This window comes from Miscanthus floridulus, chromosome 2 (assembly GCF_019320115.1).
Source record: "Miscanthus floridulus cultivar M001 chromosome 2, ASM1932011v1, whole genome shotgun sequence".
NCBI classification, from domain to species: domain Eukaryota; kingdom Viridiplantae; phylum Streptophyta; class Magnoliopsida; order Poales; family Poaceae; genus Miscanthus; species Miscanthus floridulus.
In genome coordinates, this window is record NC_089581.1 from 50401812 (window position 1) to 50411684 (window position 9873).

Consider the following 9873-nt stretch of genomic DNA (forward strand, 5'->3'; position numbering starts at 1 on the left):
CAATGAACTAAATAATAGAAAGACATGTACGATGGCATAAAGAGGCAGCACAAATGTACAATAAGTCAATAACACTTTCAGAAACAAAATGTAGCAGCTAAATGTAGCAGCAACATCGGTCAAGTTAGCAATACCTTCTCCGATAAGAAGGGCCCTCTTACGGCCATCAGGATCAGTGGTAGCTCGCTGCACGAGTTTACAATATATTCATTAAAGATATATGTAATGAATAGAATAGATAGACAGCTGAAAGGTTCTACTGTTCTTACCTGCAGAAGTACTCTAGCATACTGTAGAACCTCCACCTCATTGGAAGTTCCACTCTACTCTGCATAATTTCCTAGCTCCGAAGCACCTCGTATTGCACGTGCGAGAATAAGGCTTATCACTAATACCTTTTCTCAGACCTCGTAGAGAGCTCTCGTATTGCACGTGCGAGGATAAAACTTATCACTAATACCTTTTCTCAAACCTCGCACAGAGCGGGAGCTCTCTGCGCTGGGTACGCCCGAAGCATATCCCAAATCACCAACCTGGTATGCAACGAGTATGAGATTATTGTACCATGCACCTCACGGATGGAACATTTTATCATTAAATATTAGCTCCTTCTAGAAACCCATTTCATCGTAAATCCAAAAGATGAAAAGGTATCAAAAGGTGCAAAGAAACTTGAAGAATGGTCTGCATGTAATTCAGGCTTACAGTCTCTACATATATGACGGTAGCACCACCTCCTGCAACCTTGTCCAAATGCATCATTTTGGTTCAGTAGTATGAATTTCAGGGAAGTACTTGTCTGGAGGAAGAGAAGTGGTTCATTACTTAAATCTAGTGGAACATACAGAACTCCCAACATAAGTTAATCCAAATAGAAATGTAAACATTGAACAATGGAGTGGTTACTTCAGGAACAAAAGGAGATAATATTCATAGCTAAATAGCAAAACCTTTCCAAAGACATATAATCGGCATTATTCTTTACCATGTGAAAAGCCCCATGAATAAGAACTGGTATTTCTAAGGGCGGACCAACACAATTTTTTTTTCCTAACCAGATTAGTAGAAGGATGTACCAAGTAGGGATGGCACACTTAAATAGGAGAAGGCAGCAACAGTTCTAATAATACACAAAATAGCACTGAACAATTTGAATCCTCAATTATTCCTAAAAGAGGATGAAATATTACATAAATATAAACATGAATGCTAGCCACATAATTCATTTGTCTGCAAATTACCTAGAGGAATAACAAAACAAAGAGAAATTGTTTTTACGCTACAGCTCAAGCTATTAAAACATGGTACCTCAAGCAAGTAACCTCACTAAAACTGAACAACATCAGTAGGATCAATAGAACCATAGCAATGAGGGAGGCTTTCAGGTATAGTATCATTTTTGGTGGCTTTTGGGAGGAGGAGCCACGAGGCCAGGAGCTCTGGGGCAAGGAACAGCGTGCAGAGGAATGGCCGCCGCAGTTTGTCTCTCCAGCACCGGCTGGATCCACCTCACGCCGCAGCAGTTGCCACTCGGCGCCGCTTTGCGAGGAGAAGCGAAGCCGTCAAAGAGATCGGGACATAGCAATGAGGGAACCACAAGATCGTATGAGCCAGTTGACAACCCATGGTTCATCCATCTGACGCAAAGATGTCATGCTGGACCGAAAAAAAAAACAATGGAAATACCACAGTTTCTTCAGCACCCTATCTTCGATCCTCAATCTTCCTTGCAGATCTAGCAAAACAGTATTGTATTCAAGCATTCAAATATCTTCTTCTACTATAATTGACCCGTTAGAATTATTTTAGATCCACCGAGGAAAACGTCCCTCGCTGAGTAGTCCAACCTTTATACATACAGAAAATTGCACACAAGAATTTACCACTATTAAAATCAAAGGCTCACGAAAGAACTACGTCAGATCCAAGGACCGAGAGAAGAAGTGTGATGCGAGGCTTCTCACCCCCTCACCCTCGCGCCCTCCCCCTCTTCTCACGCGACACCACAGACACTGCGACTGCTTCCACGCTCGGCGAACCCTCCCAGTCTCGTGACTCGCGACCCTTCCCGTCCCACGGCTAGGGTTCCCCGCCACCAGTTAGAATTATTTTAGATCCACCAAGGAAAACGTCCCTCGCTGAGTAGTCCAACCTTTATACACCTAGAAAATTGCACACAAGAATTTACCACTATTAAAATCAAAGGCTCACGAAAGAACTACGTCAGATCCAAGGACCGAGAGAAGAAGTGTGATGCGAGGCTTCTCACCCCCTCACCCTCGCGCCCTCCCCCTCTTCTCACACGACACCACAGACACTGCGACTGCTTCCACGCTCGGCGAACCCTCCCAGTCTCGTGACTCGCGACCCTTCCCGTCCCACGGCTAGGGTTCCCCGCCAGTGCCGCTCGCCGCCCATCTCCAAGCCACGCAGCTCCCCATGCCAGTCGTGCTCGCAGCCCCGGCCCAGTCCACACTGCATCGGTTCTCGCCAGGTCGCGCCGAGCCGCATTTGCCGACCTGCCCCATGCCACGCGGTGGCGCCCTCACCGGGGCCACACACACCGCCGTCTCCGCGTGCGCCTACCAATGCCGCATGTGCCGCAACCTCTACGCGCGCCTGCCAGGGCCGTACGCACCGCCACCTCCGCGTTCGGCTTCCTGGGCAGCGCGTGCTGCCCCCGCCACGTTGTTCGGCTCAACCGCTTAAGCCTCCTCCATTCGCCACGTGCGGAAGATCTCGTCGCCGACGGCTGTACGAGTGTGAATCGCGGTGACCAGCCTCAACTCCACCACGTTCCTCCACGTGCAGGGCAAGTACCACGAGTGGCCCCGCTGTCGTTCGCGCCTGGATCCAACTACTCTGGCATGGTGGGATCGAGCAGTCGGGCACGACGTGCGTAGGCTCCAGCCTGGCGACCGTGTTTGCTCCTTTGCCGACATCGGGTCCTTTGCTGAGTTCATCATCGTCGAGGAGAAGCTGCTGTGAGTTCTTATTTATTCTAATTGCTTTTGGTTTTTCTTTTTTGTTTGAGGTCACGGTGGTTCGATGGATTGGATTCTTCAAGATAGATTTTTTTTCCAGTTCTTTCTTGGAAGGTTACGTTAGGTGATGTGAGATCTCAGGAGCATAAATGTTTGCTTTTTTGAAACCCGTAAATCTCTTGGCACTTTTTTTAGTTGCCACAAATGATGGATCAATGGTGACATGAAAAGAATATATTGGGTTCACGATGCAAATATGTTCCTTTGTTCGATAGTAGTAGTATAGTAGTACTATTGTGTTAGCTTGGTAGTGGCGTTGCAAAATGTGAACCCGTTAGGATTTTCATTTATGTGTTCATGTTAACTTGATGACACACAGATAAACAGATAAAGTCTTTCATGGCCATACATGCTAATAACAAACAAAAAGTTCTTTTCAGGCAACATACCTTGTTGTTAAGAAATAGTAACCATTCAGATTACTTCTGCTTTTTTATTGCTAATTTTTGTTGATTTATTCTTGTAGGTTGATTCTCCTGCACAGACTTCTTCTTTTTTTTTCTGATGTGATGGTTATGGAGTGCATGGATCGAGATCCCCATCTACACCTAACGTAACCTTCCAAGAAAAAAATGAAAAAATATATATTTTGGAGAATCCAATCCATTGCACCACCATGACCTCAAACAAAAAAGGAAAACCTAAAGGAATTAGCACAATTCATGGCCATACATGCTAATAACAAACAAAAAAATCTTTACAGGCAACATAACTTGTTGTCGAGAAATAGTAACCATTCAGATTACTTATGCTTTTTTGTATTGCTATTTTTTGTTGATTTATTCTTGTATAGGTTGATTCTCCTGCATAGGTTTCTTTTTCTTTTCTGTTGTGATGGTTATGAAGTGCATGGATTGAGCCTGAATTTTCTGTCAGTCTGAATCACAAGAACCTTATGAGGACAGCAGATACAACAGAAACTTATGCTAATGATCTTTCGTCACGTGTCATATACGGAGGGTGCTTGTGAACTCTTTGCAAATGTCCTTACCACAGTACTAGATGTATAGAAATGAAAAGAGTTGAAGATGGGAACGTCAAGAGAAAGTTGGCTATTGTTGGGAAGGGTTTAACTTTTGACAGGTTTGTACTTTGTAGTACTTGCAACATATTTAGTGGCTTTCCGAAAAACTAGAAGTAGACATGAAGGTGGAACAGTTTGTTATTTTTCTAATGCTTATTTGTCTATGAATCCAGTGGTGGCTACAACATTAAGACTGGGCCAGGCTACAGCATTGAGCTGATGAAATTTGATATGGGAGGCTCTGCAGCTGTATTCAGTGCAGCTAAAGCTTTGGGACAAATCAAGCCTCCTGGAGTAGAGGTACTTCATTTTTCACAGCCTCATAGTTGTATGAGATGTAGAGGTTTTACCCACATTAGTTTACCCGCAGCTGGACTTCCCTCCCGCAACGCCCTCTCCATTTCGGTCTATTACGCCTGTTTCCTCGTCGACGAGGGGAGGGCAACTGCGCCATCTCCACCACCATAGCGACCCGTCGTCGTTGCCCCATTCTTCACCTTCGCGTTGAAGCGAAGATGTTGCCCAGCTAGGGGCTCCCGTGGATCTGAGGCCACCATCAAGAGAGCATCGCCGGACGCCCGGACCCTGTGGGCACATCCACCGCTGGCACCGGCGAGCGATCTCCGTCCAAAGAGATCACTTCGGTGAGCGGTCTTCCATCTTCGCTTGATGTTCATATTTTGGCAAGTTGGTGCTAAATAAAATACACATATCTTTTTTCCTTCGCTTTGGCAGTGCTTGCAGAGTGTTCTGTGGATTGATCTGCTTCTGCATGGTTCGTCCTCTGCCTTCATATGTCTTGTGCTTACCAACTATTTGTGGAAATGCCTACAGGAAGTGACGCTCCAGATCATCTGGACCATCTTCAGTGATTAGGATGAAGTGAATAAACCTAAGACCATGGAGCTCAAATTGATTTTCCATGTTACGTTCAAAAATAAATAATTGATTTTCCATGTCAATTAATTCAGTTCTATGCAAATTGATGATAGGCTTATTTTTGAGCTATTTCTAAAACTTTGACTAATAATCAGCTTTTGGGACAGTTATTTTGTCCAATGAGAATTTTTTGAGGTGACATTGTGTCTTTACAGGATTCTGGCTGTGGTGTTTGTTGGGTTTAATGGTTAAAAAATATAGGTGCTTGCATAGTCAATATTTATCCTACTCTGCTCAGTGCACACATTAGTATGTTGGAGGATGCTTATATACCATGATTAGGACCTTCCTTAGAATTTTGACATGTCTAGAAAAGGCAGAATCATTGTTGATGTGTACTATCAAAAATACTGTAGTGCTGTTTATCTTCCAGTTTCCATTTGATGTTCTAGGATATAGGTTATAGTTTAAATTGTGCAAAATACAGCTGTATTCTTCTATATAGCTCAGGCTACTACTAATGAGCATTGTGTCAGCTTTAAATTGTGCAAAATGCAGCTGTATTTCAGTTTCCATTTGATATTCTGGGATATATGTTGCATTGACTACATTTGCTTGTATGTTTCTTTCAGGTGGAAGCGCTTAATGTTCCCTTAGCAGATACATATGTGAGTACTCATTTATTCTTCCACTTCGAATCTGAAATCTAATGTTATGCATTGAAGACAATGTTAGTTATAGGTTTGCTAAATAAATATTGTGCACCATCAACTGTTTAAAAATTAATTGAGAATTAAATGTGTTGCCACTTGACAATGTATGACTAGATTTAAAAAAAATACAGAGATAAGCGATGTTTTTAATGTCATGTATTGGCTCTGTCCATAGGTAGTGACATTCTATGAAGGGTAGATAGTGGATGCTATAAATTACACATTTTTCACTTGCAAGTGGGAGGCATCGTGAGTGTTTATGTCTATACTCATACCATCTCTATGTATATCCTGGTGACTCACAACATTCCAAACTTACATGTGAAAACATCTTTCTTATATTGTTTGCAGACCAGAGGATGATATAAGACATTGGTCCAAGTTTCCATCATTTACACCTCTTCTGTTAATTGATTACCAAACTTGGTAGTATTGTTCATCACATTGAATCTTTTGATTATTTGTTCTTATGCCCTTCCTGCAAAGTTAGATTGAGACAGATGATGGCAAGTCTCTGGACTTTAGCAACTATCCTCATATATTTATGGTATGGGATTACCTTACCTGTTCATTTGTGTATGTATAAGTGTTTTATTTATTATTTCTCTGATGCTACATGTAGAGATGGAAAGAGCGATAGTTTGTCAATGTTGGAGCTGACTGTGGGTTAACCATCGCTGGTTTCTACTACGTCTACTTTTCTTGTAGCAATGGCTCCATTAGTGGATTTTATTATGATTCAAATAGCACGTAATGAATATGTCTGCCATTTATTTGTTGCAAATAATATTGGTATGGGATCAGATTCATTAATGGAGAAGGTGGGCTGGTGTAAACACTTCTTTTTCTCTTCATGTGCAGTCCATTTCATAAGCTCAATTTCAAGTGTACCAATGAGAAAAATTCTAGATTCACCTTTTAAAAAATAATAACAATCTACACACCAACTTCAGTGATTCCATCTGATCAAAAGATCTGCCCGAGCTACATGCCATTCCTTCCAGCCTGTTTGTGCTTGTGATTAAAGATCTACTCTAGATTTATTTCAAGAAAACTCACCATGGGAAATGGGCAGATGCTGAGATTATACTAAGCATCCCAGTACACAAGAAACAGGGACTCTGACGATGGTAAGAGAGTAAGGCAAGTGTCAACGTACTTTGATCACAAGCTCTGAAAGTGGTTTGATGTGGGAGATGGAGACATTAGCTCATAACTGAAAATTATTTATGTATTTCATTCCTCAGGAGTTTGTAATGTAGCCCAATGTACAACAACTTGGTAGTTGATTCTAAATCAGGGTATTGTCATATTGTTTTACAATATTCTAAATTGTATAGATGGATGTGGTTGCCAATTTGGCACCAGTAACTGAGTAATGGAATTACTACTTCAAAAAAGTCGGAAGTTTAATGTAAGCCACAATTCCTCTTTTATAAGTTTTCTTTTCTTGAAATTTTGTCGCTTGGTTGTTTTCATATGCATCCCTGAAATTTTATCATAGCGTTAGCACGGACATTATACTGGTAACAAGAAAGGGATGTAAAGTAGGAGGGGAAGGGCAAGAGGATGGAGACTTCGGAGTAGGGGAGCACCTGGTGGATCCACCATGTGAACAGTGAACTTGACACGAGCAAGCGGCAACGGCGGCAGGGAGAAGAGAGAGAAAGGAAAAGGAGGAACACGAGAGGTTATGGTTTGGGCTGGATGGAGGGGTTCTCCACAAAATTTCCCATGGGGAGGTTTATACAAAAAAAAGAGAGGTATTTGTCGAATTTTCTGTTCCTCGGGTTTGAATAAAATTTACATCAGGGTTTTTTTTTTAAAAAAAAAAGCCAAACATGAATACTGCGTGGGGCTATTAAACTGGATTGTGGGTTATTTTTAAACAAGACGGAGGGATTTTTTGTGGCCGAAACAACGTGTCGGCCTACAGAGAAGCCACGGATGCTACAAAATTGAAGATGCGTGCATACTCCCGTGGGTTTTAACAGCTTCCAACGAGAACCGTCTTATTTTACTATGGAAGAAATAGTTAAGTGAATATCACTAAAAAATTGCTATGAGACATATAACAAAAAGAAAAAAATAAATAAATAACAACAATTAAATAGAATAATAAATAAATTTAAAGAAAATAGAAATAGAAAGAAACATGACATAAAAAGAGAAAGCCACATAATTGATAAAAATAATAAGAATCGAACATCCTATGTATATTATTTGAACAATATAAAATACATAATAGATCTACTTTTGCAACATCTAGATGAAACATATGCAACATACACATGAAACGCATGAAACATACGGTTGCAACAAGTGCTCATCTACTTGCTGCCGCCCAATGGAGGCAAGTTGACGCGGCGCGGGGGAGTGCAGCGCGAGCGCGGGCGGCACGAGGCACGGGCGGGGTGCGCGGCACGAGGCACAGGGTGCACGCGGAGCGAGGTGGGTCCGGTGCGACCGTGCGAGGCGTGAGGTGCAGGGGCGCACGCAGCTTGAGGCGGGTCATGTGCGACCAGGCGAGGCGTGAGGTGCAGGGGCGCGCGGCGCGAGGTGGGCCCATCATGTTCGGACAGACGGACATCCTGATAGGAGCATTAGCGATATCTCATGGGTACTACAAGAACTTATAAAACCAACCATGCATAGAACATGAATACATTGGTGGAAATCTAAATCTCCGCGGAAAACATAAAGAATACTATGGGAGCATCTCATGAATATTATGATAATTTAAAATGTACCTCATAAATGTTACGAGAACAGTCTTGAAGAAATTGTTCAAGTGAACATCACCCTAAGATCATGGAAGGTATGAAATATATAGAAGAATAATTGATAACAATTAAATAGAAAATATAATTAATAAAAAATATTAAGGAAAGGGAAAGAAAAAAGAAAAATGGGGAAAAAGAAATGGGAAAGAGTGTTAAGCTGTGCTGGGAAGGGAAGAGGGTGTGTTGTCCATTTGATGGGCCATAAAATGTGTATATCTCTTGAGCCGGGATGTACAGGAACTGGAAGTTAGGCGACCTGAGGTCAGAGACTCAGAGGGCTGCTCCGGTCCGACTAGTCGGAACTCGGAAGATGCCTGGGTGACCGGGCGAGCCGCTTCGTGGGCCGGTTCTCGTGGATTTTTGATTCACCATGCAATAATGTTGGGCTCAGGTTCCGCCGATGGTGGCATAGGACGCAACCGGCCCAGCCGAGTACTACACGGCGGCTCGTTTTTTCTCTGTCTGACACAAAAACCTCCTGCTACTCTACCCAGCCTCTGTCTGCACTGCAAGTGCGCAGCACATCGAGGAGACTGGCGTGCAGGTTGACCACCGGCACGACCGAGGAGAGGAGGCTGCCAGTCTGCCACTGCCTGGAGTACTGTACACCGGATTGGGACGCTTCGAGTTTTGGAGCTGCAGGCTTGCAGCATTGTGGTTGTGCAGCGTTTCAGGCTCCCGGGGCAGGGTAGGGTACGCTCTGGTGCTGGAGCTGGTGCAAGCGCAGCCAATGATTGCGCAACCGGACCCCGGCCCTGGATCGCGACACGTGCCCTCTCGCGTTGCGTCATCCTTTTCTCTCTCAAAAAGAGACCGTGATGCACCAATCGATCTACGAGTAGGCATGCATCTACATCTGCTGGCAGTTGTTGAACCCTATCCAATATCCAGTCGACACCAAGACGGACCTGAGAGAAAGGAAATCAATCCAAAAAACCCAGCCAGATCGGAGCAGATGCCAAAGCGACCGAGGAGGCAGCGAGGTAGAGGTGGCGCCAAAGCGACGCAAAGCGAGGCGGACTCTCTCTCTCCCTCTCTCTCGTGCAGCCTTCACGCCGTCGCAAACCAGCCCATGACAATGGGCCAATGGTACCCGGCTCCCCGCGGGCGTTGGAAGGCTCGTAGCGGCCGCCTGGAGTCAGAGTCAGGCGGACAGTCGCTGTAAAGCGCGGCGCGGGCGGCCACATGATGGACGGACGGAGCGCGGGCGACCGCGGCATGATGGGAGTTGTTAGTTGGATACTAGTAGTACGTGCCAATAATCATCGCTGCAGCTCCTTTGTACTCTACGTACGTACATTTTCTCCTACTCCGCCGTTGCTGCATGATGCATTATGGATAGCAGGATAATTAGTTCCAAGATCCAGCCAAGGAGTAGTGTCCGTGGAGTGACGTGCTAGCAGGAGTAGATAAAGGAGCGAATGCGACGC

General features: G+C 44.0%; 1 long non-coding RNA gene across 1 annotated transcript; it reads right to left on the reverse strand.

Moving 5' to 3' along the window:
• Positions 1 to 506: 506 nt before the first annotated feature.
• LOC136538756 (uncharacterized) lies at positions 507 to 1559 on the reverse strand. The gene is made up of 3 exons (XR_010779459.1): positions 1309 to 1559; positions 706 to 799; positions 507 to 533 (listed from the first exon to the last, which is right to left on the reverse strand). It is a non-coding gene; the product is annotated as an uncharacterized lncRNA (long non-coding RNA).
• Between the last annotated feature and the right edge of the window lie 8314 nt (positions 1560 to 9873).